A 22,720-nucleotide genomic window follows, 5' to 3' on the forward strand; every position below is an offset into this window, starting at 1 on the left:
TTAGGAATGCGCTACTTCCAGATTCCTACCCACATGTGTTCACAGACAAGCATCTCTGGTACCCCCCACCCCTCTCAGGTCCCAGGCCCAAGTAAAGACCAAATAGAGAATTTCACTTTGGTTGGTTACTGCTGTGTGGCTTTGTCATTTTTAAAATTAACTTTATTTAAATTGTGGCAAAATACACATAAAAATCTCAACTATATTAGGTGGACAATGTTTTGACTTTAAGTACAATGGCAATACTGTGTAACTTTCACTACTTCTGGACCATTTTCATCATCCCAAACCAAAACCTGTACTCAGTAATAACTGCCCATTCCCTCATCCCTCCCATCCCTGGTAACTATTCTTCTTCTTTCTGCCTCTGTGAATTTGCTTTTTCTTAGTATTTCAAACAAGAGAAATCATACAATATTTGTCCTATTGCATCTGGTTTATTTCACTCAGCACGATATCTTCAAGGTGCCAGCACCTCATTTCTTTTTACAGCTGGATAACATTCCAGACATTAGAGAGGCCACATTTTGTTTTTCATTTATTTGTTGATGAATACTTTGGGCTATTGTGAATAATGCTGTGATGAACACTGGTGTACAAATATCTGAGTCCCTGCTATCAATACTTTGGGTTATATACCTACGGGTAGAATACCTAGTGGTAGAACCACTGGGTTGTATGCTAATTTTTTTTTTTTCTCTCCCCTTCCCCAGCCCCCCCTGCCCCCCACCTGCCCGCCCCAGTTGTCTGCTCTCTGTGTCCAATCGCTGTGTGTTCTTCTGTGACCGCTTCTATCCTTAGCAGCAGCACCGGGAATCTGTGTTTCTTTTTGCTGCATCATCTTGTGTCAGTTCTCCCTGTGTGTGGCACCATTCTTGGGCAGGCTGAACTTTCTTTTGCTGGGCAGCTCTCCTTACGGGGCACACTCCTTTTGCGTGGGGCTCCCCTATGCGGAGGACACCCCTGCATGGCATGGCACTCCTTGCATGCCTCAGCACTGCGCGTGGGCCAGCTCCACACAGGTCAAGGTTTGAACCGTGAACCTCCCGTGTGGTAGGCAGATGCTCTATCCACTGAGCCAAGTCCGCGTCCCTGTATGTTAATTCTATGTTTAACTTTCTGAGGACTGCCAAACTGTTTTCCAGAGTAGTCCTACCAATTTACTTTCCCACCAACAATGTAGAAGATTCTTATTTCTCCACATCCTTGCTAGCACTTGTTATTTTCAGATTTTTAAGTAACAGCCATATTAGTGAGTGTGAAGTGGTAGAGCATTGTGGTTCTAAATTGCATTCCTTTAATGGCTAATGATGTTGAGCATCTCTTCATATACTTACTGGCCATTTGAATTTCTTTTGTGGAGAAATGTCTATTTAAATCCTTGACCCATTTTTAAACTGGGTTGTCTTTTGATTGTTGAGTTCTTTATATAATCTAGATAATAAATACTTACCAGATATATGGTTTCCAAATATTTTCTCCCATTCTATAGGTTGTCTTTTCACTATATTGATAATGTCCTTTGATGCACAAAGTTTAAATTTTGATGGGGTCCATTTGTCTATTTTTTTCTTTTGTTGCCTGTGCTTTTATTGTGAAATCTAAAAATCCATTACCTACTACAAGGTCTTGAAGGTATTTCCCCATGTGTTCTTGTAAGTTTATAACATTAGCTCTTACATTTAGGTTGGTGAACCATTTTGAGTTGATTCTTATATATGGTGAGAGGTAGGGATTAACATTCATTCTTTTGCATGTAGATTACCAGTTGTCCCAGCACCATTTGTGGAAGAGACTATAATTTTTCCATTGAATGGACTTGGTACCCTTGTTGAAATTCAAATGGCTATAGATTTGTGGCTCTATATCTGGAGACTCAATTTCATTCCATTCATCTGTAAGTCTCTAACCTTATGCCAGTGCCATGCTCTAAATAACTTCTAGCTTCGTAGTAAGTTTTGAAGTCAGGAAATGTGAGTCCCCCAAGTTTGTTCCTTTTCTTCAAGACAGTTTTGGTTATTTGAGGCCCCTTGAAATACCAGATGATTTTGAGGATCAACTTTTTCCATTTCTGGGGGAAAAAAAACATTGCTGGTATTTTAATATGGATTGCATTGAATTTTTCGATTTCTTTAGGCAGTACTGAATCTTATCAATATTAATGCTTCCAGTCCATGAACATGGGATGTTTTTCTACTTATTTAGGTCCTCTTAATTTCTTTCAGCAATGTTTTGTAGTTTTCAGTATACAAGTCTTTCAGCTTATTGGTTAAATTTATTCTTAGGCATTTTCTTTTATTTAGATGCTACTGTAAATGGATTTTTCAGGCCTTTCTTTTTTTCTTTTTTTAAATTTATTTCTCTCCCCTTCCCCCTCCCCCCAGTTGTCTGCTCTCTGTGTCCGTTTGCTGTGTGTTCTTCTGTGACTGCTTCTATCCTTACCAGTGGCACTGGGAATCTGTGTTTCTTTTTGTTGCATCATCTTGTTGTGTCTGCTTTCCATGTGTGTGGTGCCATTCTTGGGTAGGCTGTACTTTCTTTTGCACTGGGCAGCTCTTCTTACAGGGTGCACACCTTGCACATGGGGCTCCCCTATGAGGGGGACACCCCTGCATGGCATGGCACTCCTTGTGTGCATCAGCACTGCGCATGGGCCAGCTTCACACGGGACAAGGAGGCCCGGGGTTTGAACCGCGGACCTCCCATATGGTAGGCGGACGCCCTATCCATTGGGCCAAGTCCACTTCCAAGGCCTTTCTTTATATAGGATCATGCCATCCTCAAATAGTGAAGTTTTACTTCTTTTCCTTTTTGGGTGGTTTTTCTTTTTCTTGCCTAATTGCTCTAGCTAGAACTTCCAGCACAATTTTGAATAACACTGGTAACAGAGAACGTCTCTGTCTTGTCCTCGATCTCAGGGGGAAAATACTTTGTCTTTCTACTATTGTGGGTTTTCATAAATGCCATTTATCATGTTGAGAAAGCTCTCTCTATTCCTAATTTTGAGTGTTTATCAGGAAAGGATGTAGGATTTTGTCAAATGCCTTTTCTGCATTAATTGAGATGATCATGAGGGTTCTTTTTAACTGTCATTCCATTAATGTAGTAAATTACATTAACTGATTTTATGTTGTGCCACCCTTGCATTTCTGGAAAAATTCCACTTGGTCACAGTGTATAATCCTTTTTAATATACTGTTGGATTCAGTTTGCCAGTATTTTGTTGAGGATTTTTGCATCTACATTGATAAAGGATATTGGTATCTAATTTTCTTTTCTTGCTTGTCTTTATCTGGCTTTGGAGTCAGCATATGCTGGCCTCATAGAATTGTTAGGATGTAATCCCACCTCTTTTATTTTTTGGGAGAGTTTGAAAAGGATTGGTGTTAAATCTGCTTTACATGTTCAGCAGGTCTAAGCAGTGAAATCATCCAGTCTTGAACTTTTTGTTGCTGTTGTTGGGAGGTTTTTGATTACTGATTCAATCTCTTTACTTGTCATATGTCTGTTTGATACACAAATGTTTAAATTTTGATGAAGTCTATCAAAATATTCTTCTTATGTCAGAATAGGTGATTTGTATGTTTCTAGGAATTTGTCTATTTCAACTACATTTTCTAGTTTGTTGGCACATAACTGTTCATAATACCGTCTTATAATCCTTATCATCCTTTTTTTTTTTAAATTTATTTTTAAAAATTACATTAAAAAAATATGAGGTCCCATTTAACCCCACCGCCCCCACCCCCCACTCCCCCCACAGCAACACTTGCTCCCATCATCGTGACACATCCATTGCACCTGGTAAGAACATCTCTGAGCATCACTGCACCCCATAGACAATGATCCACATATTAGCCCACAGTCTCCCACGTTCCATCCAGTGGGCCCTGGGGGGATCTACAATGTCCCGTAATTGTCCATGAAACACCACTCAGGACAACTCGATGTTCCGAAACCGGCTCCACATCTCATCTCTTCCTCCCATTCCCCAAACCCAGCAGCCACCATGGCTACCCTTCCCACACCCATTCCACATTTTCTCTGTGGACATTGGATTAGTTGTGTCCATTGCACATCTATGTCAAGTGGGGGCTTAGATTCCATATGGATACTGGATGCACTCCTCCTGCTTTCAGTTGTAGACACTCTAGGCTCCATGGTGTGGTGGTTGACCTTCTTCAACTCCATGTTAGCTGAGTGGGGTAAGTCCAATAAATCAAAGTGTAGGAGCTGAAGTCTGTTGAGGCTCTGGGTCTGGGTGTCATATTATCAGTCCAGAGATTCAAATCCCCTAAATATATCTTAAACCCCAGCACCTATTACAATTCCAATAAAGTAGCATGGAAGTCTTGTGAAAAGAGATCCCCTCTGAGTCCAATTCCATCACGCAGAAACACAGGCTCCATTATCATCCTTTTTGTTTCTGCAACATTGGTAGTAACATCCCCGCTCTTGTTCCCAATTTTAGTTATTTGTGTCCTCTCTCTCTTTGGTCAGTCTGGATGAAGGTTTCTTGATTTTATTATTTTTTTCAAAATCAAACCTTTGGTTTTGTTGATGCTATTATTTTTCTATTTCATTTCTCTCTAATCCTTACTATTTTCTTTATTCTACTAACTTTAGATTTAGTTTTGTCTTGTTCTAGTTTCTTTAGGTATGAAGTTAGGTTACTGATTTGTGATCTTTTTTTAAGGTAGGCATTTAGAGCTATAAGTTTCCCTCTGAATATTGCTTTTGCTGTATCCTGTAAGTTTTGGTAGGTTGTGTTTTCATTTTCATGCATCTCGAGATTTCCTAATATCCCTGTGGTTTCTTCTTTGATTCACTGGTTATTTAATATTGTATGGTTTAATTTCCACATATTTGTAAATTTTCCAGTTTTCCTTCTCTTATTGATTTCTAGCTCTACTCCCTTGTGGTCTGAGAAGACACTCTCCATGATTTTAATATTTGTAAATTTATGAAGATTTTACTTGTGGCCTGACTTGTGTTCTATCCTGGAAAATGTTCCAGGTTCATGTGAGAAGCATGTGTTCTTGCCAGTTCTATAGCTGTTTTGGTAGAGGGGCTGAGTCCTGGAGCTTCTACTCTGCCTTCTCCCCAGAATCCTCTCCTGTTCTTTGTCTTTAAAGGAAATAAAGTTCTAGAAGTTTAGACTAAAGAGTTTACACTAAGTGTTAATACTTCTAAGAAGGCAGTGATTACTCCAGTTTAGAGGGAAGACTTTTATAAAGACCATCAGCTGAAGTGAGATATTTGCTGATTCATATATGATTGAGAAGCAGATGTTATGGGGATGGAAGGAATTATTTATGGAAGACTAAATAGAGCTGCCAAGTATTAAAACTCCTTTTTCTACGTAGTTTTACCTAGGCAGCATTTCATGTGGTTCTCTGAAGTAGTTACTGACCATCCAGACAGGCTGGAACATAAGAACAACTTAATTCCTAGCTCCAAGGGAGAAAATAACTTCTCATTAATTTTATACTAGAAAACCACAGCTCTGACCAGGAGCCTAAGCCTTTGATAACAGCCATCAGCAAAACCAGCTGGACAGCCAGCCGGAACATCCATCAAGAATAATAGCTTCTTTCAGGATGGCTGCACCACCTCCAAGTGGGAGGTGGAACAGGAAGGTCATCCCAACTGACTCAGTTAATAGATAGCCATGTGCTAGCAGGGGGGAGAAAGGTCAATAGTGCTCAGAATTCTCTGTTCCGATTCAAATTTTGGCAGGTGACTAAGGACCTACTAAGGGAGGAGGCAGCATGGTAGAGAAGGCAGAATAAACCCTAGCTAGGAAAAGAGCACATGTAGGTCCTTTGCCCAGTCATGGAGATAGATACCTTTTGGCCCCCAGGCCCTGTTCATGGCTAATGAGGGATGTGACCAATCAGAGGCTGAAACTCAGGTCCCAAGGACCATTTAAGCCCATAGACAGACTGATATTTTCACACTTTTGCCTGGAAAATATTTTTTAAAAGGTGAATCAGTGATCAAAACTTAAAACTTGGGGTATTGATATTAAAAGTCTGGTTTTTCCCACTTCTCTCAAAAACTAACATTTGCCTACATACCTGTCATATTCCTGTGACAGCTGGACTGAGGTGAAGCTGCCCCATGAGACAGGGCACACCCTTGCTAGTTCACTCCAGCCTTCACTCTTTCCACTCAGCCAATTAAGTGACCAGCCTATTCCTATAAGGAGCTGAACCTGAAACCCAGCAATGAGATCTCTGTGGCTTTATGAGGAAATCAAGAAAATTATTAGATACACATCGTATATTGACTGAAATAATTAACTTTAAAATAATTATTGTATAGCCAAGTACGGATGAACTAAGACAACTAGAATATGGTTTCTGTTATCAAGGGGCTCACAGTCATAACAGTAGGGACACCTTCTTACAAATAATTGCAGCTTGATGGTATTGATGCTACAACTGAAGGGTGTCACAGGGATCTGAGAATGCAAAGACAGGGACAGTTCTGCAAAAGAAGAGTCGAGGAAAATGTGACAGATGAGGTAGCATATAGAATGAAAGGGACATCAATACTCAGAGAAAAGAATAGGGAAGGTTCTCCAGCCAGATGAACAGCCTATGAAAATACAGGGTGATGTGGGAGTTATTAAGAGAAGTTGAGTGGGATCTTACACAGGCTTAATGAGGGAGCTGTATCATCAGAACTGACCATGAAATTCCACAGGAACCTTATCCTACAGGGTCTATAAACAGTGGCAGGAAAATATGATTTAGACAAGGGACTAATATGATCCAAATGGTTTTAGGAAAATTAGTGGCCTAATGGAAGAAGGATTATACAGGATAAATGACCAATGCCAAGAAATCAGGTAGGGTCTCTTTCGAGAGTCCAGGTGACAAAGAATTTGTGAACCAAGCAATAGCTCTGGGAAGAGATGGGTTTGATAGGAGGCAGAATGTACTGAGAAGTCATAGGAAAATCTTCTGGACATTGGTAGTGGAGGAGAGGGGAGCAAAAGAGGATGACTCCCAGATTTCCAAACTGGCAGAACAAGCAGATGAGAAACCATGACTCTGAAGGGAGATCAGAAAGGGAAACAAGTTTTGGGGGTATGTTTTGGTTTGGAGCTGTATATACCCCTGAAAAACATGTTCTTAAATCAAATTCATTCCTGTGGGTATAAACCTATTTTAAGCAGGCCATTTTGATGAGGTTACTTCAATTAAGGTATGGCCCACCTCAGTCAGGATGAGACTTAATCCTATTACTAGTGTCTTTTATAAACAGAATAAACACAGAGAAAGAACTATAGAAGAAGCTGAAAGCAATGAAACCTGGAAGACAGAGGAGAGACCAGCAGCTGCCACCATGTGGCTTGCCATGTGGCAGAGGAGCCAACGACTGCCAGCAGCAGGTCTTCAGGAAGAAAACAGCACCTGATCATGGTTTGATCTGGACATTTTCTTGGCTTCAAACTGTAAGCCAATAAATTCCCATTGTCTAAGTCAACCCATTTCATGGTATCTGCTTTTAGAAGCCTAGGAAACTAAAACAGGATGAGGGGTTGGTTCTTGGGGATGAAATAGTGAGATTGGTTTTAGGCCAGATCAGACTACTTGTTTTTATATAACTTGCAAGTTAAAAAATGTTTACATTCTTAAATAGTTAAAACAAAAATATTTCAGGACATGTAAAAATTATGTGACATTCAAATTGCAGTGTCCATAAATCAAGTTCTATTAGAACACAGTCACACTCTTCGTTTACATATTGTCGATGGCGGCTTTTGTGCTACAATTGTAGTGTTAGCAGTTTTGATAGAGACTGGCCTGCAAAGCCTAATATTTACTATCTGGTCTTTTACAGAGTAAGTTTGCTGACCTCCAGTTTAGGCTGAACTCTGAAATTGTTCACGTAGGTGAAAAACAGTAAACTATTGGCAATTTCACTATGGTTACATGTGATACACAAGTGAAGCAAAGGAGAGAGGCAAGTTTTGGTAAAACTTGAGGTGCCTCCAGCCATCGCTATAACACTGGCTTTGAACTCTGCTGCTAGCATTTGGGGGCCATCGTTAGCTTCTATCTGCCTCATTCAATACAACTAAAAAACAGTCTTAGAAAACAAACACTAAAGATCGAAAGACAGTAGGGTGCTGGCCCATGGATCTTTCCATTTCTCTATTAATGTTTTTCCCTCATATTGGCTGTTCAGAAATGAACTTTTAACTTAGTAAAGATAAAAATCAGGGACCTGCCTTTGGGTATTTCCTTTCAATCATTCGCCCATCCTAGCAAAACCATGAATATCACCAATGTCCAACTTCCTTAATCTTAATACGGAAGTCTGTCCCCTGTCAGATGCTGGAGCAATTCCCGTACAAGGCTGCAGTGCTGCTCTGCTGGGGCAAGTGATATCAAAAGAATCACCTACCTTAAGAGGATTTCAGGTTTTGAAACTTTGCATGAAAAAAAAGGCAGACAAGTACTTTTTGCAGGTTTCAAATAATTTACTTGTATGTAGCTGTTAGCTTCAATTGGTAATTAAGGGGAAAAAAGTAATGTGCTTGAAGCTTCTGTGTTTCTAAAGATAAGGTTTCCTTTATTCACCAGACATATCAATAACATCAGCAATGTGAGAGAAATATGTTTTTTAAAACAAAGTGAAAGCCAATATCAAACATGTAATTTTAAACTGCAAACCTTACAAAGCCTGAAACTAATATGAAATATGAAACCAAAAGAAAAAAGTGCTCTAATCTCAGCAGATATCAAATAATAATACAAACATGTTTTAATCGGCAGATGCCTCAAAAATCCCAGACACAATCATGGCTTTTCCCTTGCTGTGGGACAGAGAAAGAGCTGGACAATCTTAGGCTCTGATATTTTCCTCTTAAACCTTAAAGAGACCCAAGAGGAAAAACTTGATTCAGCAGAGGACTGTTTGGTGGTAAGAAGGGGAAAGCCCTAGCCTGGGAGTTGTGAGACTCCGCTTCAGAAAATATCTTAAGAAATGTGCTATCATCCCTCAGATGGGCAGAGGCCACTCATCTGCTTATTCCCACCAAAACACACAGGGGGCATTTGCAACAGAGCAGAAAGCACAGGGAGACCAGGCATAGAGGTTTCTCCTCTCTGCTAGAATTTGGGAGGCAGTTTGGTATAGCAGATAGAGACTCTGGAACCAGACTTCTGAGGCTTAAATCCTGGATCAGTCACTGGATATTTGTGTGACTATTTCACAAGGTACTTCATCTCCCCATGCCTCAGTTTCTCATCTGCAAGATGGGGACAATTAGCAGTTCTTTCCTCATGGGATCACTTTAAGGATTAAAAAGCTGAAGGATTTACAACATTCTCACAGCTGGAAAACAGAACTGTCTAAAACGCGTTACATCTAATAACTCGATTAATGCTTGCAATCCTAAACACGAGAAAAAATGTTATATCCTCCTTTTATTGGCCTCATCAATATCATATGCAAAACGGTTCCGTTAAATGTCCTAGACAAACCATTCTGGCATTTTCTCATAGCCACTGAGGTTGTAAAAGAGGAAATGTGCTCACACAAATGATGCTTTTGTAATCAGCTGCACAAAAGCCTATAAATGGAACACAGGTATTGCATGAAGGGACTGGACTGCGACATGTCCCACAGCTTCAGCACTCCAATATGACTTTTCCAAGGAAAGTACAGTATTAATGTAAATGAACAGTCAGAGCAATAGTCCCTTCCCGCCCCCACTGTTTCATTTGTTCAAATAAAAAAACACTTTAACTGAAAATAATCTATTTTATAGAATCTACTTCTGTGTAAACTGGCAGAGAAAGTCTGCTTTATGTCCAGATAAAAACCTGAACAACAGACCAAGTAGCCTTTGAAAACTGGCTGTTATCTAATCAAGCATTCTTACCTTTGTCCTCAGATCCTGGGCAAAGGTCAGTTAACAATTCAGGCTTCCCGCCCCAGTTGGAAAGGACATGCCCATTTTAGCCCCAGAAAGGCCAATCTGGGTTCCATTTTAGGAGGCTTGCTGGTTTACCTACCCTCAAAAAAGGAGAAAGTACAGTGTGACTTTGCTATTCCCTTGAATGAGACAAAGGCACTGACAAGAATATAAACAATTTCAAAGTGGACCAATGCCCAAAAGCATCCTTGAAAAGGACAAGGTCAGCTACCAACGTATTTCAGTTGGTCAAAGATGGATATAACCCATAATGTTGTATGCTGATTTTGGTTAAGTTTTTTTTCCTCCTCTCAAATCCCCACCATAAAGCAGAGAGTAGCCACTAAATAAATGTTAACTGAAGGAATAGGCAAATGAACTCATTCTCTCTATAATACCCCATGGGGAGACCAAAATAACAAACTGAGTTCCAAGACGGTTTCTTTTTTTTTTTTAAAGATTTATTTATTTAATCCACCCCCCCCCCACCCCCGCCCCGTTGTCTGTTCTCTGTGTCTATTTGCTGCGTCTTGTTTCTTTGTCCGCTTCTGTTGTCGTCAGCGGCACGGGAAGTGTGGGCGGCGCCATTCCTGGGCAGGCTGTACTTTCACGCTGGGCGGCTCTCCTTACGGGGTGCACTCCTTGCGTGTGGGGCTCCCCTACGCGGGGGACACCCCTGCGTGGCACGGCACTCCTTGCGCACATCAGCACTGTGCATGGGCCAGCTCCACACGGGTCAAGGAGGCCCGGGGTTTGAACCGCAGACCTCCCATGTGGTAGACGGACGCCCTAACCACTGGGCCAAGTCCGTTTCCCACAAGACTGTTTCTTAAAGCTTAAAATACATTGACTGGGGCCTCCCATCAATTGGTTTCAAGGAAAACAAGCATTCATTCCAAATAATAAATTTATTTAATTATAAGCACTTCTACCAGAAAATGAACATCTCCAGCAAAGAAGTGGCTGATGGGAGTCAGAGCCTAGTGCACCTCCATGTGGTATCTTAATCTGAACTCCGTTGCCAGCTTCCACCCTACAACCAAGAGCTTTGCTTAATAACACTGCTCTATTAAACAGCCATTGCCTACCTAGAAGGCCGTGGAGGCCAGGCTGGTTCTCTCTCAACAATAAATGACTGTTGTGGAGGAGGGAAATTCCAGAGGCCTAAAGGGACCTGGAGGTAGCAGAAAGGCGGATTCCAACACTATCCATTTAAAGCTACCCAGCAGTGCAATGAACTACCTCAAAAAGTTGTATTTCTTGCAGTTAGAAATATCCAGAAGTTGATTTATCATCTCTCAGGGTTATTCTGAGGGTCTCTGCACCGAATGCAAAGGTTCTCAGGCTTCTTCTCCAACTGTTGATTCTAATGTGTTCAACTCCCATCCCCAACCTGTTAATACAAAATCTAAATGGTTTCCAGGGTTGAAAATAATTATTTACATGAAATATAGTTTTAGAGTGGCACTTGCCTTGATACAGCCATTCCTGATAACTGGTAAACTGTATTTGACATATGGCAAGTCTCAAAAAAAAAGGAAATTTGATTAACTCAAACTTCCAACCCCCAACGAGGCCTTTAGCTGGGGCCCTGCAAGTAAGGCTCAAATGCTGCTCTCCTGGGGCGCCTAATTGGGCTTTCTTTTCTTACCAAACAGGTTTTCCCTGGGAGATATTCTGTTCTCTACTCCCAATGCTTCATTTAAGATCTGCACACAAAACATTGCCACATTCATAACTACAGTACAAACCTCTGGGGCCTCTGACCTGTGCCTTCAGGACTCATTTGTACTTTCACACATTCCAGCTGCCCAAATCTGTGCTCATTTTCTCCTTCCTACTGCTGTCTCCTGTCTCAAATATGATCTTCCTTCTGCTGTTTCTTATCTTGACATACCAAGAATTCCAAGGAACATTCTTAGCTTCCTAGTTTGTTACTCTCACCCACTTCTCGACACAAAGGCTATGGATTCTATCCTGTAATCATGACTGGATCCCCCAATTCCCAGGCCTTGTTCAGCTCTCATTACATCCTCCGAGCATCATCGCACAAGCTTCCACAGTGCTTGTCCCTTTCCCAATAAATCTTGCACAACACAGCCAGACTAACCTTTCTCAATCATGAACAGGTCATCTCTCTCCCAGGATCAAATTCCTTCAATGGACTCTGAAGATTATGAGATAAAATTTAAACTGGTGAGCTTACCACACAAGGGCCTCCATGACCTGCCCACTCTCCAAATCCTCAGTCTATCCCTGCCTGCTTTCCTCACTCCGTTATCCTCAGCCATGACAAACTGCCTTGGTTTACGGAAAGCACTGTGTCGCTACACGCCCTCATATCCTCACACATGCTTTCCCTTGACCTGGAAGGACCCAACCTCCCTTCCTGTCTGGCAAATGCCTGCCTGTCGTTCGACTCAGTTTAAGTACTTCCACATCCTAAAGCTGGTGCACGTGCATTTCATCATCATAGCTCTTAACAGAGCTCACCAGAACCCAAGACTGATATCCTAGCTCTGCCACCTACTAACATGTGACCTTGGGTAAGGTAACTCACTTGCTAAGACTCAGTTTCTATAGCTCTAATCCGGGATTGCTGTGAGGACTGCAGACCTCACAGACCTGGCAGCGACTTGTTTTGGACATCACCTTTTCCTCCTACCCTCCTCTGTCCCATTCATAGTGTTGTCTCCCAGCCACAGCTGATTGGTAAGGATGTCTACCTGATCCACACTGAGCCAATCAGATTCCTTCCATGGAAAATAAGAGAAAAAGAGAAAAAGGTGGGAGAGAGAAAGGGGAAGAGAGAGGGAAGGAGAAACAAAGCAGATAGAGTAAAAGAAGCATAGAGCTTCGAAAGAAAGAGAATCTTAATGGAGTTTGAATACCTAGGACCAGCTGTTCCCAAGACCCATCTCTTCTTGGAATATCTGGGTCACTCCAATAGCCTTATTTTTCTTTTTTAAAAAGATTTATTTTTTATTTATTTCTCTCCCCTTCCCTCCCCCACCCCCCCCCCCCCGCCATGTTGTCTGCTCTCTGTGTCCCTTTGCTGTGTGTTCTGTGACCGCTTCTATCCTTATCAGCAGCACCAGGAATCTGTGTTTCTTTTTGTTACATCATCTTGTTGTGTCAGTTCTCCATGTGTGCAGTGCCATCCCTGGGCAGGCTGCACTTTCTTTAACGCTGGGCAGCTCTCCTTACGAGGCGCACTCCTTGTGCGTGGGGCTCCCCTACACGGGGGACACCTCTGCGTGGCAGGGCACTCCTTGTGCACATGGGCCAGCTCCACACGGTCAAGGAGGCCCGGGGTTTGAACTGCAGACTTTCCATGTGGTAGGCGGACACCCTATCCATTCGGTCAAGTCCGCTTCCCACTCCAATAGCCGTATGGTAAATTTTCCTTGGATACCTGTCACTTGCAAACTAAGGAGTCTACCAACACCCAACTCTCAATTCATGCTCATCTGTTCCATTATTATTAAATCACAAGCATTTGAAGTCAGGGGTAGAATCTTACTTGGCTTTGAATCCTCAGAGACCAGCTACTGAAGGAAAGATTTACTGAATTCAAGGGAGAAATGGTAACTTGAGGCTTAAATTCTTATCACAAGCTCAAGGATCTCTAGATACCATCCTATCCTAAGAGAAATGCAAAAAGAAAAAAAGTAGCAAATTGACAGTTATGATCCGAGAGAGGCAGTGAGGTTCACTAGGCCAAAACTCAGAAGGGAAATATAAGGTTAGGAATCCCAGTTCTGAAAGGCACTGGTGAGGCACAGTTAACCCCCTGAATATCTTTATCAATTGAGCTTATCTAGGTTTCTTAGGAGGATCAAAACAAACAAAAAACCCTGTATCTCGTGAATAAACATTCATTCATGCAGAGAACTACTCCTGGAGCTTACCAGCAGGAGACAGCGGGTTGTTCAGTTTAATAACTGAGGAGAAGCTCACCACCCCGAACATCCCTGGGCGGCAAGGGACTTATGTAAGTCTGAGAAATAGTTGGAAATTCCACAGATTTGAAATGAGGTCACTGTTTACCCTCCTCACTGTATTTCAATCTAGAGATTAAAATAGATTTCATTGTTTCCAGAGTCCTGGATGTAGTAAGAAATAGATTCAACGGCTGAAAATGAATTTTAATAGCGGAACCAGGAGCATAAGAGAGGAAATCAAAAGGGAGATTTTTTTCTTCATAAAAAGGGTCATGAAGGTAATTTTTATTTCATTATGTTTCTAAGTTGTATGCTGGTTGCAACATATCCTTTCCACATTGACATGAAATATGAATTAATCAGTAAATAATAAAAATAGTATAAAATTCTCACGTGCTTTATTATCAAAATATATCCTAACTTTCTAATGAATTCCTAATGAATTACAATCCAAAAGTTGGTGAATAAGGTAACTGCTGACTTGATAAACATGTTGACCAAAACCAATATTAAATAGTGGTTAGATGCTTTTCTGGAAATTTAGCTAAACCATATTCTAGATAAAGCACAACTAAATGACAACAAATGCAATTTATGACACTGTTTATATGGGAAAGTACATTTAGATTTCCAACTGCTGATGTTTAGAATGGTCCTCAAACTTTTTTGTGTACCTACGAGTTACCTGGAGAACTTCTTAGAACATGGATTTCTGGGCTCCCCTCTCAGAGATTCTGGCTCAGTGCATCTAAGGTAGGGCCTGAGAGTTTGCATTTCTAACAAGCTCCCACGTGGTGGTGATATTTTTGGTTTAGAGAGGACGCTGAGTATCACTGGTCTAGGAGAAACAGAATCCCTTTAACTTAGAGTATAGATACACATACTATCTAGGAATAGTGTGTGTACACCAAGTTGTGAGCCACTGGTGGTGGTGAGTACTGCCAGAACCAGAGGTTCGAAAGGCTGCTTAGTTATGGGAACAGGAACTCCAGGGAGAGGCAGGAGCTATGGTGGCGGAACATAAGGCTGAAAGGGGACACAGCCACCATTAGCAGCAGAAGTCTGACTGGGCAATGGAGATTCCCAGCGCAGGGGTTGAGATTCTCCTGGCAGGGCTGTACTGGGATCGCTAGCTGCAGAGGAAAGGCGCTTGAATAGCAGTGGTTCAGAGTCTACCACACCTGGGATTGATGCTAGGAAATGTTTTTCAATACTAAAGAAATGGTAGGAGGACATAGAAGGAAAGGTATGCTCATTTCCAACAGAGGAAGTGGCTGCAACACAAAGGGAAATATGGCCATCTGGCATACACAACTTGGAACGTAAATTACCATTGGAGACAACTACTCTCATAGGAAAGATATGCACCATCTATGTTACAATTTATTAACTATATGATTCTTTTGTGTGTGTCTGACCTATTTTATTTAAGTCCAACCATATGTTCTTGGACATCATTCCATACCAACATATTTAAACCTATACGGTAGTTTTAAAACTTTTCAATATGGAAATTTTCAAATGTATGCAAAAGCATTCATTATATTTATCCTCATTCCCCAGATACTTACCTAATTTTGCTTAATCTAAACCTTTCTCTGACTCCACTCCTACTCTACCCCACTACAAGATCATTTTACAGCAACTCCTTATCCTTTCAAACTACAAGACACTTTTTACCAGAAAGATTAACACTTGTAAGCACTTCATTTAATTGCACATTCTCTTATCTGAACTTCCCAACAGCAGCAAGGTGAGAGGGAAGGTACTAATTCCTTGACTGGATGAGCACTAGGTACTTTCGTGTGGCTTCTTTTCCAGGCTCAGCTTATTTCCTCACTTCGATGTACTGATCAGAACAATGCTGAAAACTTGAGGGGGTGCTGCAGATCCCTGGAGCTCTCTTTCAGAGCAGCTCTCTCTCTTCCAGTGTTCTGTTCCATGAAACCTGGCCTCCGTGGTCTCCCTAGACTCTCGGCTCCCTGTCTTCAACTCAGGGAGTCCACGTGGTTCCACCTGTGGGCCCCATTTCTGGGACCCCACTGCCCTTCACTGCCTAATGCCCAGTGTCCCAAAACCCACCGCTTCAATATTTGGTCGGGGCTCATTTGTTTGTTTAATTTTGGTTGCTTCACATGCGGTAAATTTAGTCCTCGTTACTCCAGCTTGGTCGGATGTGGAATTGTCCCACACTAAGTTTGTCAACCATTTAAAAACAAACTGTTGCCAAGTAGGATCTGACCCTGTATCTGTCATCACACTAAAAAAGTTATACTTTAAAAAGTGAAGCAATACCTCTATCAAGCTGTGGCCTAGGAAGTCACAAGAGCTGGCAAGATCCTACATCTTTACAGATTACTCTACACGTGGTATTTTATCACAATAACCTCTCCTACTTCCACAGCTCTGTGAAGACAGTCAATTCCGTAAGAATCATGTTCTATAATTTCTTTTATTTTACGTTGTGCTCTTTATTGCCAAAAATAGAAACTTTAAAAAAGACAACTACTGAAAATCAATAAGTACCCTTCCCTTCTGTTTGGAATCTCTGGTTTCCCGCAGGCTTCCCCTGCCAGGCAGCCTAATTAACTGCTTGGGGCAGTAGGTTCCTACCTGGAGGCTGTGCTGAGGGGTCAGGGCCAGGCATCTCATTAAAGAGAAATGAAATAAATGATCAGGCCCTTGGCGGAGAAGCAGTTCCTATTGGATGGACAGACAATGAAACACCACATTCAATTTGTGGGGGAGGGGACACCCAGGGTCCAACACTACTCCCAAAGCTGACCTCCAGTTAAGGGCACTTGGGGATTTGAGTGAAGCACCAGAAGGCTGGCCTGGGGGAAGAGCTGCAAGGCCCTGCAGGCAGCCTGAAGGAGGTTCTGGCTCTCAGTCCTAACACAGAAACCGAAGGCACAACTGCAAAAGCCCCTTCTTATGGACAGTCAGGGTTTGAAGAGCTGCGATGACCATGAGAGGATGAGCAGGCCAGCTCTGTGGTTCTCCACACCTCGGGAAGCAGGGTGGAAGGGATGTTTTGGTTTCTGGGGAGCACTACTGACCTTTAGCGGGCAGGGACCAGGGATGCTTAAGGTCTCCTGAAAAGCTGTCCTTCCTCAAATGCCAGGGGCATCCCTGTTAGTCTATCTGTGACCAACAAAGACTGGAGAGGGCCCACCTTTGCCTGTTGCTCCTTTTCTGGTTGTACTGAGAGCTGCCAAGAAGCTAGAGCAATGGCAATCTGGACTCCAGAAGCTAGAAGAGTCTCAGGAGACCCAAATTCCAGCTGCTGGCTTGGATCCTCCCCCACCTTTTCTTAAGGAGGTACCGGGGATTAAACCAGGATCTCATACATGGGATGCACACGTTCAACACTGAGCTACATCCACCCTCCTTGGGTCCCCTTTTTGCTGAAACAGGTGAGCTGCAACTACTTCATGGTTAGGGTGTCATTCCGGATCTTGTGGCTTATTTGGGTCTGTAAATCACTCAGGTTCTTTATCAGTCTGGCAGTCTGGATAGGGCTGAGTTGGATAATGATTTCAGGGTGCAGAGAGCCACAGGACTTCACATTGTAGTAAAACCTCTCTTGCTTGCCACTAGGGTCATAGAGAGCCTATGACTCATCCTTACCCAGCTCCAAGTACTTCCTCTGGCTTGGGGTTCCTTGTGTGCCTCAGAGCATTGTCTGGCTCGTATTCCAAAGTATCCCCTGCAGTAGGGTTCACTTGGCTTGTCCCTTGCTGAAGTCCTTTTTTGGCATAGGCTTTCAGTCTCAGTTCCTGCCCCTTTCTCAGCTTGATGATGAGGATGTCCTGCTCCACAGAGTCATTAGGTCATGATCACCGTAATGACCTGGGGGCTGTTAGAGATGAGGTCTCGGGGTGACCTGATGAGTCTAGTCTTCACTGCACCTCACACCAAGGGTGAACTCCACACCAAGCATTCAGGGTAGAACTTTGCACATGTACAGTCCGGGGAATACTGCAGCTTGTCCAAATGTTGTCACTAGTGAGGGAATCAATCCAAGTCTGTGAACAATAAACTCATCTTGAAGGACTAAGGAACTGGCTTCAATTTGGACCCAGTCAATGACTATTACAGGCACCTCGGTGATGAAGACCTGAATAGAATTAGCCACCACCAGGTCTGTATTCTCCATGGTGACCTTGACATTCTCATCTCATCTGTAAGTGAGCTCAGTCAATTGCACCGTCAGCTGGGTGGTGCTCGGCATGGCACCCCGCACACAGACCAGCCTCCACTGTCAGCTCGGGCGCGTCTCCCTGTTCTGTATTTTCTTAAATTGGCTACCCACAAGTCTAATGGGTCTCTGTGATCAGTAGAGCAATTTCAAATCAGCCTGAAAGGTTTGGCAAGTCTTCTGGAATAACATGATCCCTTACTATCTCAACCTTCAGCAGAGACATGAGTTGAATGTGTGTGTAATGGGGAAAGACGTGGAAAAGGGAGGGGAAGAAGTGTCTTATTTACCACAGCATCCCCAGCAAACTGGCTGGCACAAAGAAGACACTTGAATATTTAACAAATGAATGACTGAAGCGCTGCTACTACTTTGAGAAGTAAAATACATAATCAAACTCCTTTTGGTGGTCCCAAGGCATCCTGAATGAAACACACAACTTATATTCCTTTCTTGGTTTGGTTAAGAGCAAAGTGAGGAAAATATAGTGGTTGGTGTTCAACAGGAGGAAATACAACTAGTTGGGCTACTTTGAGTTTGAGAGGGGAAGAAAAAGCAGTTGTTACCCAGGTACTCTTAGTGGCTCTTTAAAAATTTTATTCTCTGACCATACTTATTCCTAGACTGGGTAAGACCATAAATCATCCCGAAGAGATAAAATCTGTTCATAAAAGAGCCTCCTAAGCCTTTTGATAAGGAAGTCCAAATTGAAAACTCTCTTGAAGTCTTTCGGGTGATAACTTAAGAGCAGATCAAACCGTTTTCGGTGTTGGTTCAATGCCTATTATGTGTCAAGCATCTTTTTTCTTAAGTCTTTCATGCTGACCTTCAAGTTCATTTTATCATGTTGCTGTCACTAAAGTTCCTCCTGAACCTGCTCTTTTCCAAATTATACTGCACTTGCTTGCTCTCTGTACTCTTCTCCTCACTCCTCTAAACTATATATAAACCATTTATTTTGTTGTCCATACTACATCTTATTGCTCTTATTTGAATGCATGCCTAACTCCCCTTACGTGGGCTAGGCTTCAAGAGGGCAGGCATGTACCCAGCCCAGCATCTTGCATAAAGTGTTTATGTAATTATTACTGAATACATGTGTCCATAGCCATTTGTCATGAGTCATCACACTCCTTTTTGATGACTTTTTAAATAAGGCTCAGTTCACATTGGCTATAGACTCCCAAATGGACCATCATGCTTATGGAAAAAGATGTCTACCAGTCTTTTAAATACATTAAAATGAAAAATAAAGTACAATGAATAGCAAATAGCAAATTCATAAGTTCTCTCATTTTAGAAAAGTTTTAACTCTTCCAAAGTTACGTCATTATTATTCAGATCTCACAGACAAAAGTAGTTTTGTGGTTTTCTCCCTCTCGATATATATATATAGACTGAGGAACTATTTTTATTCAAAATTTGTATTTCATTAAATATTATGGTAATAAAAGTGATATTCAAGGTACAAGGGGGAACAAGTCATGTTTTATATGTGAAGCCATGTGTTTATCATAAATTAGTAACATTTTAAATAGAGTGCCATTTATTGCCCAAACATGAGAGAAAATAAATTATCTAAAGCAATGTTTCTTAATCTTTTATTCATTATTTCCTCCAAGGAGAAAAATTTAATTTAAATTCTTCCTGACAAGAGAAATTAAATACTAAGGAAAATATTTTGTCAGGGACACAAACAACTGTAATATCTAAAGACTTTTTCATCCCCAAGAGCCAATTTTTGCCCCCTTGGAAGCATTACTGACCCGCTGAGAATACATGACATGAAAGAGTAACAAGGGTGTTTTAATACTAAAATGCTCAAAGCAATGGCAAAAGGAGCAATAGTTAGTGTATTAGTCAGCCAAAGGGGTACTGATTCAAAATACCAGAAACTGGTTGGCTTTTATAAAGGGTATTTATTTGGGGTAGGAGATTGCAGATACCAGGCCATGAAGTATAAGTTACTTCCCTCACCAAAGTCTATTTGGAGGAAGATGGCTGCCGACGTCTGCGAGGGTTCAGATTTCCTGGGTTCCTATGTTCCTGGGACTTGCTTTCCTCTGGGTTCAGGTTCTTTTATTCCTGGGGCTGGCTTCTCTTTCCTCTATGAGCTTACTTTCCAGGGCTCCAGTTTAAGTCTTCAGCATCAAACTCCAACATCAAAACTCCAACATTAAAAGCCCTCAACTCTGTTCCTCGCCGTGCCTTTTATCATAACTCAGTCATGCCCAGGTACAGATCAGATTACAAGCATAATCCAATATTTCTTTTTGGAATTCATCAATTATATCAAACTGCTACACTAAGTAATCCAGAAAATTTAGTGTCTTCTGTACAATAAGAAAAAGTGTTACAGTGATGGAGCCCTGGGCACTTTCAATATTCTCCCATTTTTTTCAAGGCCTATTTAAAACCATTTCTAAAAAACATTCTTCCAGTTCTTTCTCTAGCGACTCCCAGATAATCTCTCCATCATTCTACTCCCATTGATCTTATACCTTTTTCAGGGGCTAATTCCAAACCACCTTGTATTATAATTAGATATTCAGGTTCCATTCTATGCTATTAAACTGACAAAGACCGAAGGATGCACCTTTGTGCTGCCCATAGGGCTTGGCCCAGAGATTTTTATATCGATACCAACAGACTGATTTTATTGGAGGCACTGAGGGAGCTTCTTGTGTCTTGTCATTGTGGGCTCTTGCCCAGCTGACTTAATTGGCTAACCGAGGCTCATTTATCAGCCTAGCATGAAGCAGAGGGGCTGCTTTACTCAGTCATTTACAAGTCTCAGGTTAGTGCAGTTGTGAACTGTAAAAACCTATTTTGTTGTTTGTTGCTAATATGTGGCTACCCAACTTTCCTTAGAAAAGTTTGCTTCTCGGCAATCTCCCTCTTCAGCTGCTCCAACCCCACCATGATCATGGGTAAACTGCTATTCCTAGTTTCCGGCCAGGTCTGCCCATGATTCGAAACTCGTCCCATAACAGTTCTAATTGTATTTTGCTCTGTACCTATTACCCAATTGAAAGGAAAAGTGAAATCTTTCTTAAACTAAAATTAAAGGCCATAAATAAAGAGATATGGATAAATATTACTATATAAACCAATGACCATTGGCAGCTTTATTCCCCAAAATAACATTTCATCAAAATTTAACTGCTTTGGTAAAATAGAGGGCTTTAGGTACCCCTCACCCTCTTTCAGCTCTGAGGGTAATCTAAAACCTAGTTTAAGGGTTTTATTTTTTCCAAACCTCTAGTCTCCACACAAAAGGTACACTTAATTTCTCATCACTTGCCTCAAGTTACATACAAACACAAATTAGCAAAAAAAATTCTATAAAGTCAAAAGCTCAGTTAGTTTTAACAACAAAGTTAAGTTAGTACCGACATGCTAACAATTACAATAGTGGGAAATATACAAATTCCCTAATCATCTTGCTTAAATGTAAGTGGCAAAATATATCCTCAGAAGGGACGAGGAGGGTGTCTCTTTAGGAAGTTGCTTTTGTCAGGAAACAAGTCTCCAGCAAGCATGTGATGCTCAATTCCAGTTCCTCATTAACATTCATCCTGAAAACATGGGGAAAGAGTATATAAAAAACTAAACTCAGATTCCCAAATGTGTGCAGGTGACAATTTCACAACTAGCTACAGATTCAGTAATTTGTTCAAATTTCTGCCCCTCTTCTTGCTCCACAGGTATATCAGAAAATTCAGATCTCTATTTTCAAAATGAACGCTGCAGTGACTTGCATTTTAAACTGCATGACACATTATCTTTAATAACAGCACTGGCCACATTTTGGAGGAAGTTAACTGTCTCAGCAAATGACAGGAAATGATCCCTTCTCATCTGCAGCTAGTAATCTAAGCTCTGAATAGCTGCTCATTCACATCAGTTAACCAAGTAATGGCCCAATTCCTCTTCTGAATTTGTACCGCTCATTGTCTTATGTCACAATCACAAATGAAAAGCCTTCCCCACTTCGTATTCTAAAGTCTGAAGTTAGGAAATAGATCGTCCGAATGAAAAGAAACAAGGCTATCACCTGACACCCAAGCGTGACATCAGGCCCTTCCAACCACAAGGAACAAAAGCCCTTCTCCCTGGTTGCTGTGGAGGATTTCTGGCTAGAATTTCTTCAGAAGGCTTTTCTTTCCCTTAACTGACACTCAAAAGTCAAAAACAGAATAAAAAGCAATATGGCACGTGCTCACAGACATCCTCAAAACCCCACAGGCTGAAAGAGAAAGTGTGCAAGTGTGGTTTGTCCTTGAGGGAGGTGGTGGTATGAAGGAGAGGGGGTTGAGAGGAACCAAGGATTGAAACGTTTGAAAATATTCCACTCAAACATAAAGACCTTGATAAATATTCATCATTAAAGTCCAGAAACAAAACAGGCACACAGGTCAATGTCACGTTCAGTGGCGATCATGGAAAATCAGAGCAGGAAGTATTGGGAAGTAATATGTAGGAACTATCTAATGTTTTTCAGAAGAGGAAACTGAATTACAGAAAACTGTCCAAATAAGCTGTCCAAGGGCATACAGTGGTGACCCTGTTTAGGAAGTACTGAATCCCTGTCTAACTCTTCCTAAAGCTTTTGGTAGAAAGGTTCTCAGCAGGTCT

General features: G+C 41.6%; 1 protein-coding gene and 1 pseudogene across 3 annotated transcripts in view; both read right to left on the reverse strand.

Moving 5' to 3' along the window:
- Positions 1 to 22,720, reverse strand: part of PPM1H (protein phosphatase, Mg2+/Mn2+ dependent 1H) — a 320,891-nt gene that overhangs the window by 215,968 nt on the left and 82,203 nt on the right. The gene's annotated exons all lie outside the window — the stretch shown is intronic.
- Positions 17,309 to 18,115, reverse strand: LOC139440196 (DNA-directed RNA polymerase II subunit RPB3 pseudogene; annotated as a pseudogene).

Source organism: Dasypus novemcinctus, chromosome 12 (genome assembly GCF_030445035.2).
Source record: "Dasypus novemcinctus isolate mDasNov1 chromosome 12, mDasNov1.1.hap2, whole genome shotgun sequence".
In the NCBI taxonomy this organism is placed as follows: Eukaryota; Metazoa; Chordata; class Mammalia; order Cingulata; family Dasypodidae; genus Dasypus; species Dasypus novemcinctus.